Source organism: Rhincodon typus, chromosome 19 (genome assembly GCF_021869965.1).
Source record: "Rhincodon typus isolate 14 chromosome 19, sRhiTyp1.1, whole genome shotgun sequence".
Lineage (NCBI taxonomy): Eukaryota > Metazoa > Chordata > Chondrichthyes > Orectolobiformes > Rhincodontidae > Rhincodon > Rhincodon typus.
This window is the reverse complement of record NC_063350.1, coordinates 35,944,782-35,959,523: the sequence shown is the minus strand read 5'-3', so window position 1 is coordinate 35,959,523 and position 14,742 is coordinate 35,944,782. Positions and strand designations below refer to the sequence as shown.

General features: G+C 39.4%; 1 pseudogene; it reads left to right on the top strand.

The window, feature by feature from the left end:
* The window catches only part of LOC125485511, a 31,795-nt pseudogene that overhangs the window by 8,687 nt on the left and 8,366 nt on the right, over positions 1-14,742 (top strand).

Sequence of the window (14,742 nt, the reverse complement as noted above, 5' to 3'; positions counted from 1 at the left end):
ACAAACAATAGATTCTGTGGTAGTGTAAGGTGAGTGATGGCATCTCAGCAATTTAATTTAGAGTTCAACAACGTTCAAATTAATGTTTTGTCAATTTAAATTAATACGTGTAAAATCCTGGAGGCATGTTTCACTCTGCCTGAATTTCCGATCTTCACTCACAGTGCAAGAAGTTTCGAGCCATAAATGTAAAATGTAAAATTTAATGATACGTTTATTTTGCTATGCAGCAAGTTAAATAAATCAGGATTTGTTTTAAGAAACTTAATCATTGTTTAGTGACAGATGTGTCAGATTTGGATACCCTTTGTCTTTTGTTTAGGTCAAAGTATTTTTAAAATTGAAGCCACGGATAAAGATGAGATAAAACATCCCAATTCAATTATTTCGTACTATCTTGTTTCTGAACCGGAGTCACCAACTGGAGCTATGTTTGCAATTGATCAAGAAAATGGAACAATTACTCTTAAAAATTGCTTAGATTATCAGGTGTGGCAAATATTTTATGGATTTATTTTGAATGTGTGGGCTGTATTGTAGAATCTCCAATCAAAGTCATGGATAATATATTATAATTTATGGAAAGGAATTGTGAGTGATGTGATATTCTACAAAACATAAATTCTCTTTGGAACATGATGACATCTTGAAGGTCAATGCTTGCATGGCTATGCTGTGACTTCCTTGACAAGGATTTGACTGTTAGATGTCATCAAGTCAATGCTAATGTGACAATTGTGGAGAATGCTTAAATTTCCAGGCCAACGTGTTAAGTGTATTTAGAGTAGATTTGTTCATTACTGAAAGTGTATTTAAAGTAGATTTGTTCATTACTGAATAACTGAAAACAAAACTGTTAGAAATTACTTTCGCTCGATTAATTTGAAAGTTAGAAATTTCTTCTTGCTAAATTAAGTGAGATATGAAACAGTTTAATTAACTACATTTTTACTGACATTTGGTTTTAGAAAATCACCTCATACAAACTTTTCATTCGAGCGAGAGACAATGGTCTTCTAATTCAACACTCCTCCACTGCTACAGTATTTGTTAATGTGGAAGACAAAAACAATAACCCTCCTTTCTTTGTCAGTTGCACTGTAAGTACTGATCGTTAAGGATAATTTGGGTGTATTAACTTTTTCAATCAATTATTTTCAAAATGCAATGTAGATGTCCGCACAGACTTGATGGACTGAAGTGTCTCTTCTGTACTGTATGATTCTATGATTCTAAGATGTGATATCCACAAAATCACTGCAATTTGTATAAACTTATTTCAGTTTCATTAAAATCAAATAAAGTTACATCTTTAATTTTCAGGCCTCAGCAACTGTGTCTGAAAATAATGTTATGGCAGTTATACTAAAAGTAAAGGTAAGTGATGGAGACCAACCTAATACCCCAGGTTGGAAAGCAAAGTATGCCATTATACATGGGAATGAAAAGGAGAATTACAAGATTGAAACTGAACCAGATACAAACAATGGAATTCTGTTGCTGATAAAGGTATGCATTTTAATTAAGGTCTCTTCCCATCATATGTCATTTTTCTTATTCAGAAGAAATATGCACTTTGAAGACATTGTACTTCCTAAGCATTAACCTTATCTCTTCCTCTCATCTCAGTGCCACGACAGGATTCCTCCTTGTCTTTCCTCATCAGCTGTTACAGTCAGATTTGTCCCTTTCATAACTTTTTTATTTATCTCAGCTGAGCCAATGCTCAGCAACAGTCAAATTGAGTGTCCTTTTAGATTTTTGGTACAATGACATGGGCAGAAATCTAACTTGAGGAATTCAAACATTGTAGTCCAGTAAACAGATTTTAGAAGTGACACCAAGTTCAAGTACTTTGGAGTGAAAGGGAGGTTGGTGGTGAAGGTTTTCAGGGACAGGGCTGTCGAGGCTTTTGTTTTAGCACAACATTAGTGATGACAGATTTGAAGGGAAGATGAAAAATACCTCAGGAGAGAGAGCTATTATCAATGCCTGCTGACATGGGGGCCAGGAAAGACAACAGGGCCAGCTGAACAGAACAAAGATAAAGAGCAGCACAGCACAGGAACAGGCCCTTTGGCCCTCTGAGACTGTGCCGACGTATGATGTCTTTCTAATTTGAAACGTTTTTGCTGCTACACTGTCTGTATCCATCTATTCCCTGCCCATTCATATATCTGTCAAGATGCCTCTTAAATGTTGCTACTGTATCTGTTTGTACCACCTCGTCTGGTAGTGCATTCCAAGCACTTACCACCCTCTGTGTAAAAAAAAACTTGCCACACTCATCTCCTTTAAATTTTCTCCCTTTTGCCTTAAACCTATTACCTTAGTAATTGACATTTCTGTCCTGGGTAAAAGACTCTGACTATCCATTCTATCTATGTCTCTCAGAATTTTGTAAACTTCTATCAGGTCGCCCATTATCTTTCGATGTTCAAATGAAAACAAACCAAGTTTTTTGAACCTCTCCTCATAGTTCATACCCCCCAAACCAGGCAACATCCTGGTAAAGAGATAACAAGGTGTAGAGCTGGATGAACACAGCAGGCCAAGCAGCATTAGAGGAGCAGGAAAGCCGATGTTTCGGGTCTAGACCCTTCTTCAGAAATGGGGATTTTTGTGATTGCTGTGATTTTAGTTAAATTGACAATAAGTACCCCCATTTCTGAAGAAGGATCTAGACCCAAAACGTCAGCTTTCCTGCTCCTCTGATGCTGCTTGGCCTGCTGTGTTCATCCAGCTCTACACCTTGTTAACTCAGATTCTCCAGCATTGGCAGTTCCCACTATCTCTCTCTCAACATCCTGGTAAACCATTTTTGTTCCCTTTCCAAAGCCTCCACATCCTTTTGGTAGTTTGGCAACCAGAACTGTACACAATATTCCAAATGTGGTCTAACTAAAGTTCTAAACAGCTGCAACATGACTTGCCAATTTTTATACTCTATGTCCCAACTGATGAAGGGAAGTATGTCATATGCCTTCTTGGCCACCTTATCCAAATGTGTTGCCACTTTCAGCAAACTATGGAACTATACTCCCGGGTCTCTCTTTATGTTGATGCTACTAAGAGTTCTGTTATATACTGTATACTTCTCTCTTGCGTTAGATTTCTCAAAATGCATCACCTCACATTTGTGCAGATAGTCTTAATCTTAGCAATAACGATGTTTATGTGCCCCCATCAGTTATTAGAGGTGACAGTTATGGAAGCACAGGAGAGAAAATGATGGTTTTCAGTCAAGAAAATAAGATGGGGATTATCTTTACATTCCAAAATAATCCTGCAGTGGTTAACAATTTTGACAGAGAAAGCAGGACTAATGAGGCACAAAGCTCTGAAATTCCCTTTCTAAACATCTCTGCTTTTCCACCTCTCTTTCCTCTTGTAAGATGCTTCTTCAAAACGTCCCATATATCAAACTTTTTGTCATTTTCTTCTCTGATCTCTGTATGTTATCAAGACTGGAAGGTTTGAGTTATAAGGAGAAGCTGGATAGGCTGGGATATTTTTCTCTGGAGCATAGGAAGCTGAGCAGTGACCTTACAGAAGTTTATAAAATCATGAGGGGCGTGGAAAGGATGAATAGCCAAGGTCTTTTCCCTTCGGTGGGGGAGTTCAAAACTAGACAGCAAACATTTAATGTGAGAGGGGAAAGATTTAAAAAGCACCTGAGGGGCAACTTTTTCACACAGAAAGTGGTTCATGTATGGAATAAGTTGCCAGAAAAAGTGATAGAGGCAGGTACAATTACAACACTTAAAAGACGTTTGGACAGGCACATGGATAGGAAATGTTTAGAGTGATATGGGCCAAATGCAGGAAAATTGGATCAGCTCAGTTTAGGAAACCTGGTCAGCATGGACGAATTGGGCTGAAGCGTCTGTTACATGTTGTATGACTCTATCCCCTTTTGCAGCTCTATGTCTAGTGTTGTTTCGCTATGTTGCTGTGAAGTGCCTTGAGATATTTGTTACATTTAAGCCACAATATGAAAGCAAATTGCTATTGAATCAGGATTATTCTTCATAAATTCTTGGAAGCTACATTAATTGTAAATACTTTTTTGAGGAAAGAGACATTGCTGGAAAGAAAAAGCCCCACTAACAGTCACCATATGACTCTTCACCCTCTGCTGTGCTGCTGTCAATGCTCCAACGTTCTTCTCAGTAGTGAGAGGATATCTTGACTCCACAGTGTGTTCATTCTTCACTTAAGCTTTAGTATATGTACAAAGCTATGAAAATTGCATCAAACTGTTTCACTACATTAATTCTTCAGCATTTAGATTACGAGCATGGTCACAAAGGAATAATTCAGATTGCTGTTGAAAATGAAGAGCCGTTATTTACCTATCCAGGCACAAATGGTGAAATGAGTACTGCAGAATCACAGATAATGACAGTATTTATCAATGTGTTGGATGAAAATGACCCACCAGTTTTTGACCCACCTGAAATGTTAGTCAAATGTAAAGAAGGTCTTTTACCTGAAGTTGTACTGGGGAGAATGAATGCCACAGATCCTGATAATATATTTAAAAACCGTATCAGGTAAGTGAGGGTGCAAATAAAACCGACATTTTGTTAGAATTACAATGTTCAAGATTTTGTAAACACATTGGAGATTGGAATAGGTTTTATGGATTTATATTTCTTGACTACAGAATGTCACACCCTTGGAATCTTACCTCACTGTATAAAAGCAATGAAGTATTGCACAGACAATATCAGTGTCCAGCTCATGCACAAATGAAGTTTAAAGATTGGTTCCCATATACAATTAAATACTAGCCATATGTTAGCAGTGGAAATGTCACCTAATTGATATAGGGACCACTGAATATTAGCACAGTATTTGAAAGGATGGATAAATTATTGCACTTGATGAACCACGTATTGTAGTCCTGACAATAATTTATTTTGTGAATGACTATCTCTTTTGAAAAACTAGCCAAAAGGTCACATGATTTAACTGTTATCAATTTTTCCATGAATGCTAAATATACATGTATGCAAATCACTGAGTATGGAGCAGTGGAATTCAGTCATCACACTACACCATCCCTTTCCCACAGACTCTATTCTGGTTTCTTTTCGATTTCCTTCCACTTCCTCTTTCAACTTTGTCAAAGCCACTTAAATGGTTGAAATGTATTTTGAACTACTTTGAAGTCTATAAGTATGTTCTACCTGCAACTGATCTTTAGTTTCAGCAATGCTGGAATTCACTACGCTAGTTGTCCATATAAATTTTAAGCTGGTAAGTCATGAAAATCAACAAACTTCAAAAAATGCATTCAGTTATAGTTGGCTAATTTTGTATGAGCACCTAAATATTAGCAAGAACTACAAAATTAGTCATAGAGTCATAGAAACCTACAGCATGGAGACAGGCCATTCAGACCAAATTGGTCCATGCCTACCAAAATGTCCATCCACACTAACCCCACTTCCTTGCACTTGGCCCATATCCTTCTCAACCTTTCCTATCCATGTATTTGTCCCAATGCCTTTTAAATGTTGTTAATATACCTGCCCCAACCACTTACACTGGCAGCTCATTCCGTATGCATACCATCCTCTATGTAAAAAAGTTGCCCCCCAGGTTCCCATGTATTCTTTCATCTCTTACGTTAAACTGATGCCCTCTAGTCCTTGATCTCCATCACTGGGAAAGAGACTGAGTGCATTCACCTCTAATGATCTTATACATTTTTATAAGATCCCCCTCAGTCTCCTACACTGTAAAGAAAAAAGTCCTAGCTTGTCCAACCTCTCCCTATAACTTAGTCCCTTGAGTCCAGGCAACATCCTTGTAAATTTCTTCTGCACTCTTTCCAGTTTAATAACATCTTTCCTGTAGCAAGGTGGCCAAAACTGAACATAATACTCCAAGTGTGGTCTCAACAACATCCCATACAACCGCAACATAACTTCCCAACTTCTGTACTCAATGCCCTGACTGATGAAGGCTAGTGTGCCAAAAGCCTTCTTCACTGCCCTGTCTACCTGTGACTCCACTTTCAGAGAACCGTGCATCTGAACTCCAAGGTCCCTCTGTTCCACGACACTCCTTAAAGTCTTACCATTCACCATGAAACTGGTACCTTGATTTGACTTTCCAAAATGCAACACCTCACACTTATCTATGTTAAACTGCATTTGCCATTTCTCAGTCCACTTCCCCAGCTGATCAAGATCCTACTGCAATTTCTGAGTGTCATCCGCAAACTTACTAATCGTGCCTTGTACATTCTCATCCAAATCATTGATATAGATAACAAACAGCATGGGCCCAGCACTGACCCCTGACGCACACCACTAGTCACAGGCCTCCAGTCCCACAAGCATCCTTCCACTAGTACTCTGCTTCCTACCATCAAGCTAATTGTGTATCCAATTTGTCAACTCTCCCTGGATTCCATGTGATTGAACCTTCTAGAGCAGCCGACCACGTGGAACCTTATCAAAGGCCTTACTGAATTCCATATAGACTACATCTACTGCCCTGCTCTCATCAACCTTCCTGGTCACTTCATCAAAGAACTCTAACAAATTTGTGAGCCATGATCCCCCACGCACGAAGCCACGCTGAGTACTCCTAATCAAACCCTGTCTTTCTCAATGCATGTATATCTTATCCCTCAGAATTTTCTCAAGTAACTTACCTACCACAGATGTTAAGCTTACTGGTCTATAATTCCCAGGTTTTTCTTTGCAGCCTTTCATGAATAACAACATTCACTACTCTCCAGTCTCCGGGATCTCACCCATGGCTAATGATGATGCAAATATATCAGCCAGAGCCCCCACAATTTCGTCTCTAGCCTCTTGCAGGGTTATTGGATATATCTGATCAGGACGAGGAGATTTATCCACTTTCATACATTCTAATACTTCCAACACCTCCTTTACTGTGATATGGACTGTCTCAAACACATCGCCACTAACTTCCCCAAGTTCCCAAGTCTTCACGTCTTCCTCCATGGTTAACACAGAGGTCAAATATTCATTGAGGACCTCACCCATCTCCTATGGTTCCAGTTATATTTTGATTCAGGTATTAATTTTGGTTCCGGTAATACTTTGATCCAGATGCAACTACTCATCTACACCCAAGTGTAACTGTTCTTAAAATGAGCTACTTGTCAGATTTACTATTATGAGCCAGCTGCTATTGGGTGGAAAATACTGGATTTCTCACGTTAATAGCAGGGGCAATCTGAAAGCTATGATGGTTCAAACAACATTACTCCAATGGCATGGTGCTTCACAGGAGCAAGTAGGAACCAGTGCAGATTTAGATTAATTGCCCACCAATTCTAAACAAACTATGCTTTTAATCTTACATCTGACTTCCTCTCAATTTATGAACGTTTAATGAGCAGGCCCATGCATATCTTTCAAAACTGAAATGGATTGATTTCCTTTTACACAAAATCCTGTGTCTCAGGTCCATAGCAATATGGTAGATTTTTAAGTGGAGTTGTTCCTAACCTCTATGAAGCCTTAATAAAGGAATGAAACCAGGTAGATTACCTGGCATCAACCAAGACACTAGAAACAACAACAGTACACACTGCCTTGTCAACTGTGCAAAGACCTTCTTACTGCATCTGGGGGCTCGTACGAAAACTGGGAGAGCTATCCCCCAGATTAGATAAGTAAGAGTCTGACATAGAGATTCTCATGGTACAATGCCTTACAGACAATGACTTAGATACAATCATCACCATCCCTGGTTATGTATGCCAATGCTAGGAGCAGAAGCTAGTTCACCTAAAGATGACATGTCAACCTGGTGAAGCTACAGCACAAGGTTACTTGCAGGTCAAGCAGATAATCAGCATGTAATAGGTAACTGGACAATATCCAGGCTTAGGTTGACAAATGGCAAATAACATTCATGTTAAATAAATACCAGTAAAGGACCATTTCCAACAACAGGGAATATAACCATTGTCCCTTAACAGCTAATGGCATTAGCATTGCTGAATTCCCCATTACCAACATCGTAGACTGATTACATTTACCTGAAACTAATCCATAGACCAGCCATATATACACTGTGGCAATAAGACCAAGACAGAGATTGGGAATTCTGTGATGAGTAACTTGCCTTTGACTTCTCAATGCTTGTCCACTATTACAAGGCACAAGTCAGGAGCATGATAGAATACCCTCCACATCTGGATAAGTGTAGTTTCAACTCATGGCAATCCATCCAAGACAAAGCAGATGTCTAACACCTTCAAGGTTCACTCCCTCCACAACTGGTGTACAATGGCAGCAGTGTGTACCACCTACAAAATGTACTGCAACAACTTACCTAGGCTCCTTAGAGAGCATTTTCAAACCCATGACCTCCACCACCTTGATGGCCAAGGGTAGCAGACACATGGAACTCCACCACATGCATGCAAACCACATCAAGCCAGAAACCTTCCTTAGAGGAGCTGAAAGTTCCTTCACTGGGAAGGGAATAGGATTGTGCAGAGATCATAGAATCCCCACAATGTGGAAACAGGCCATTCAGCCCAACAAGTCCACACTGACTCTCCAAAGAACATCCCTCCCAGACTCATACCCCTACCCTAACCTTGTAACCCTGCATTTCACATGGAAAATCCACCTAACATACACATCCCTGGACACTATGGGCAATTTACCATGGCCAATCCACCTAACCTGCACATCTTTGGACTGTGGGAAGAAACTGAAGCACCCAAAGGAAACATGGGGTGAATGTGGAAACTCCAAACAGACAGTTGCTTGAGGCTGCAATTGAACCCAAGTCCCTGGTTCTGTGAGGCAGTAGTGCTAACCACTGAGCCACTGTGCCAGCCATGTATTTAGTTAGTGGTGAGAGTCACTGCTGTGCCATTGGTCACAACTCCAGACAATCGAATGAAGTGGAGGATTTGGAATGATGTTCTGGTTGGCATTCTGGTTGCCTGCCCAGAGGATAACAACATATCAGTCTGTCAGGAGATGATAGGTAATTTCATTGCTATGGTCATTACCCATATTCTTGGCAGTGCATGGGGAAGAGTGGAGCTCTTTGAGGATTCTGACAAAGGCATGTGGATGGCTGAAGAGTGCGGCACAAAATCTCTCAAAAGTATTAAGCTCAAAGATAATAACTTGTAAACTAAAATACTTAAACTTAATACCACAACTTAAACTGCCTGTGTTGGGTGAGGAGGGTGGGAGCCAGGTAGTCAGGGTGGATTCAATAATGCACAATACTAATCCCAATCCTTTTCATTCTACAGAGGTATCACTGTATAAGTTAATAAGTTACACTTAGTTAAGATGGTAAAACCAAATGATCCTCCTTTATTAATTTTTCTTTTCAAGGTATGTAAAAGCAGATGATCCTGGAGAATTGGTTTCTGTGGATGAAGTGACTGGTGTAGTCACAACATTGAAAGAATTAGATCGAGAAGCACCCTACATGAATGGAAGTGTTTATGATATTATGATTCATGCAGTTGATGATGGCAAGTGATATTTAAAATGACTTTAATAATTCAAAAGTTTTAATGATGGTTTTCAATTGTTTTGATGAGATAGCCAAATCTGTGACTCAATTTGAATATTTGTCATCCAATGCGTGAAGTATCTTTAATCAATGTTTTCAAGTGCTGCCTTACTGATTAAAATAGCTGCCGATAATCATCATGGTGGTCTTCTGTGTTTCCACAGCCTTCTATCTCTTAAGACAATAGTTTACACTATTGATCAATAGTGGTCAACTTTGTGCAAAGTATCACCTGGTATGGTCAGGAGCCAGCCATGGCAATCTCTGCTACATTTGCTACTGATGAGGAGACCAGACAGGGAAAGTGCCTCATGCAATGGTTTCTGTTTTTCTCTGGGCCCTCTCATCAATATACTGAGTTTTCATTTTCTGCTTACCTCTTTTAATGGCTTCCAAACAGTTAGCCTCCAAAGGTCATGGCTGTCAGTGACTCTGCCCAGTTGGCAGTGTGTATTCAGGCAACCCTGTTAGTAGAGATATGGGCAATAAGCGGACATCATGACCCAGTGGCCAGTTCACTGTGCAGAAGGTCGTTGAAGTGCCATCATCTATTTGTTGAACGTGGCCAAGACAGTGCAGACATCATTGGCTTAGCATTAGGCATGAGCTGATGGAATTAGCATGCTCCAGGACCTCTGAATTGGTTACTTACAAGAATTATTGAGGATGTCTGTGACAACAATAGTGGAAAAAGTTTAGCTTTTTGTCCTGCTCAGCATATGTTGTCCAGGTTTTACTACTGTAGAGGAATGTACTGAAGATGCACGCTTGGTAGACTCCCAGTTTGGTGTTTGCAGTCAAGGTACTGATGTTCTACACTCTGTTACTCAGTCGGATATAAAGCTTTTGCAATACTTGTATTGATATATGTGTTTGCACAGCCAAATTACATAAAGCTATCACCAAACTCCAGCACCTTATTGTCAATATTGATAGATGGCAGTGTGGGATAGATGGTGATATGGCAATAAACTAGTAACTAAAACAAGCTTTTTAAAGGCATGAGAAAGCCATTACATTAGTTGCAATCATATTCCATACCAAGGAACACCTTCTACAAGCATAACCAGCCTTTATTGTTTTCCTATTTGATTTACTACTGGTTTTAAAAGTTTTTGAAAGATGTATTTATACAGAGGAAGAGAGGATTATTGCAAGGGAGCAGTTCCCCAGTTATCAGAAAGATAAGTTCATTCAACTGTAATACAACTGTACAATTTATGCTGTTATCTCAAAGAAGACATGCTACAGTAAAATGGGTTAGCTCTTTCCCAATGAGTGCCTCAAACTTTGAATATCAGAAGTGAATGAATACTCTCATTTCATGCATTTTTCCTCTAAACATATTAAGCTTCCTGATCTATTTTACTGTTTTAAGATATTGTACATAAAATGGAAAGAACATTATTGTTTTAGAAACTGAAAACAGGAACTTATCAATCTATCAATGAAATTATTCCTATAAAATGCATTTAGTAACTACAAGACTTCCAATCACTAAAAAAAAGAAGGGTCTGGGCACAAAACGTCAGCCTTCCTGCTCCTATGATGCTGCTTGGCCTGCTGTGTTCATCCAGCTCTACACCTTGTTATCTCTAATATTAATATTGATACGTTTTTGTAAACTTCATTTAAGGTGTACCACCTTTGACTGGGACAGCCACTCTGCACTTACACATGTCAGATGTTAATGACAATGCACCATATTCAGTCAACAAAAATCAACATATTTGCACTAATGGTAATGCACGATCCATCAATATTATGGTAGCAGATGATGATGAAAATCTATTCAGTGGTCCATTCACTTTTGAAATACTGGATACCAAAGTATTTGGAAAGGAGATGTGGAAATTATCAACGGCATATGGTAAGCATTCTTAAAGGTTTTAAGATGAGGGTTTGGTAGTGAAGCAGAATCTGAGATTTTCACTTTCATTCCTATCATTGTTCCTCTGTTTACTTATTGCATAGTGATTATTGTAATTCTTGTTTTGTATGCTCAGGAGATATTCAAATGACATAAATGTATATTTATGCTTTAATTAGTATTTCTCCTCTCTTTGCAAAACAGTCCTTTCATCATTGTAAATTACTGCTCCATCTACATCTCCATCTACCACTGAAATTATTATCTATTTAGATTCAGCCAGAAAATTCCCTTCAATGACTACTCTTCTTGATTTTGCACCTTTACCTCTGATGTTCTGCAAAGATTGATTCTTGGTCTCTTCCTATTTCTCACCTAAATGCTTCCTTTGTAATACTGTACCAGAACATATCATGAGTTTCCACCTGAACAGTTTCTGGGAGTAAGGCTGTTTGATTATACTAGGGCTGGGGTGACAGGGTTGACCATTGAATAATTTTCAGGAAGCACTCCAAAGAGTATCAGATTGGAGGCCATGAGTGAAGTCAGGGGTCATGATTTGGGGACAATATCTTTGCATTGTTTGCGGATTGGTTGGCAGATGTGTGGCAGAGGATAGGAGTGAATAGATTGCTTCAGGCTGTGGCTAGTCAGGAGAAACACTTGAGCCTCAGCAATGTGCAATTTATGTGGTGGCGTGGATAGGACACTGAGTGTAGTGTGTCCAGACCTGCAGGCAACGTAGGACTAGATGGGGGAGTGGTGTTGGTCTGTTATACAATAAAATAGAACTGAATCCCTACAGTGTGGAAACAGGCCACTCTGTCCAAGGGGAGAATGAATTTTAGAATGAGTGAAATTTAGATGTGTTGATGTATTAAACTTCTTGCAGTTGCTTGGCAAAAGAGAAGATCAGAATTTAAATTTTACTCATCTTTAGCTTTACTTGTGAAGTGAGACATTACAAATGTATAGCTCATAACTGTACAACCCACTACCAGTGTTCCTATTCATAGGTACACAAGTCATTGACCAAGTAGTGACTAACCCCAATCTTATACACTTTACCTTAATGTACAATAATTAACAAGGTGGGTGGTTTAGGGTGAGACGAATGGGCTGTAATGTAGGCAGACATGAGGTCATTCTCTTTGTGGAGGGAAATAGAGGAGCAGAATATTTTTGGATGGTGAGAGAAAGGGTGGTGTTGTTTGGTGCAGCCTACAATTCCTTGTGCATGGATCCCAGGATTTGACAAGCAGCTACCATGGGTGGTTTAGGTGGTGGACACTGTGCAGATCTTTATTGCAGCGGGGTTTGGAGAGTAAGCTTGAGGGGATTTTGCTGCAATTATGTGTGGAGTCTTAGTGGGACCACGCCGGTACTGCTAGGAAAGGAAGTGTTTGTGCTGGAAGGAGTACAGCAAAGGTAATCAAGCTGATTTCTGGATGACAGGAAGGTCCTGTGAAGAAAGCATGAGCAAACAAAACCTATATTCAATGCAATTTAGCATAATGAGAAGTGAATTCATTGAAACATAAAATTCTCAAGTGCTTTGGTAGTATGGATACTGAGGAACATTTCCTATACCTGGAACACTGAGAATCAGGGGTCACAGTCTCAGGGTAAGAAGATGGCCATTTCAGACTGAAGGGTGAGCAAGGCTTTTGTCACTCAGTCGGTTGTGGATCTTGCATGCTCTCTCCCAAAGAGGGATGTGGCTACTCTGCTGTTATGTATATTCAAAATAGAACAATGGAATTTTGGATACCAAGGGAATGAAGGAATACGGAATTATGCTAGAAAATGGAATTAGGCTATAAACCCATGATGATCATAACAAATAATGGCGAATACTCCAAGAAAAGCTGAATCTAGCTCTTATGTTTTGTACTATTATGACTCCCAGCTCTATCACCTCTCTCAACTCTTCCACTATCTCTAAATTGTCACTACATTCACTGGAAATCAGTACTAGCTGAGGAGAAACTTATTCCAACTAAATAGGGGGAATTTTGAAGCCATTGTCTTCAATCTCAAGACAAACTACCTAGCCATCAACCCCACTTCCCTCCATAGCAACTGTTTGAGGTAGAACCAGAACCTTGGTGCAGTATTTAACACCAAGATGAATTTTGGATCACATCTGCTATCTTAGAACGTTCATAACATTGCCTGATTCTATCCAGTTCCAAGGTGTAGAGCTGGATGAGCACAGCAGGCCAAGCAGCATCAGAGGAGCAGGAAGGCTGACGTTTCGGGCCTAGACCCTTCTTCAGAAATGGGGGAGGGGAAGGGGGTTCTGAAATAAACTCTGTCCAGTTCCAGTTCATTTACTGCTGAAATCTTCACGTCTCCTTTCTTAACTCTAGACTTGACTGTTTTACCACTTCCAGGCAGCATACCATATTCTACTCAGTGGAACTTTAAGCTCATTCAAATCTCTGCTGCTTAAGGACTCTGTACTTCTCCACTTCCAGCCTCTTCAGCATTCCCAATTTTAATTGCACCGGTATTTGTGACCATGTTTTCAATTGTCAATATTTTGAATCCCCTCATTAAACATCTCTATCTCTCTTCATTTTAAGACTCCTCAAAACCTACCTCTTCAATCAAATGTTTGGTCACCTGACCTAATATCTCCTTATGTGGCTTAATTGATAACTCCACTGTGAAGTACTTTGGGATGCTTTAATATAAAAAAGGCTAATTCAAATTATAAGTTGGCGTTATGGTATAATGTATAAAGTTCAGTTTTATTCATTGAATGTGCTCTGTGTTCAGGCACGTCTTCACAGCTTATAAGTCTGCAAGATCCCTTACCAGGAGTTTATGCTGTGCCTTTTAAGATCTATGATCGACAAGGAATTAGTAATGAGAATGTATTGAATTTGCGTGTTTGTCACTGCCCAGATGGGGTTAAATGTGAAAGCCTGAAAACCCATAGATCTGTTGGTGTTGGCACAGCCATTGGTGTTCTGTTTGCCTCATTTTTATTACTCCTTCGTAAGTATACAAATATCCTGGATCTCACATTTATATTTAACTCAAAGTATGAATTCCAAGCAATTTTAAACTTCATTTGCTGTCTTTGTTAGTTGAGATATTCCACCATTCCTAAAAGAGAAGTGAAGAAAGTATACTGATGAAGAAAGGAAATTAAACAATCCAATTAATTTCTTCAGAGATAGTAGGAACTGCAGATGCTGGAGAATCTGAGATAACAAGGTGTAGAGCTGGATGAACACAGCAGGCCAAGCAGCATCAGAGGAGCAGGAAGGCTGATGTTTTGGGCCTGGACCCTTCTTAGAAGGGTCTAGGCC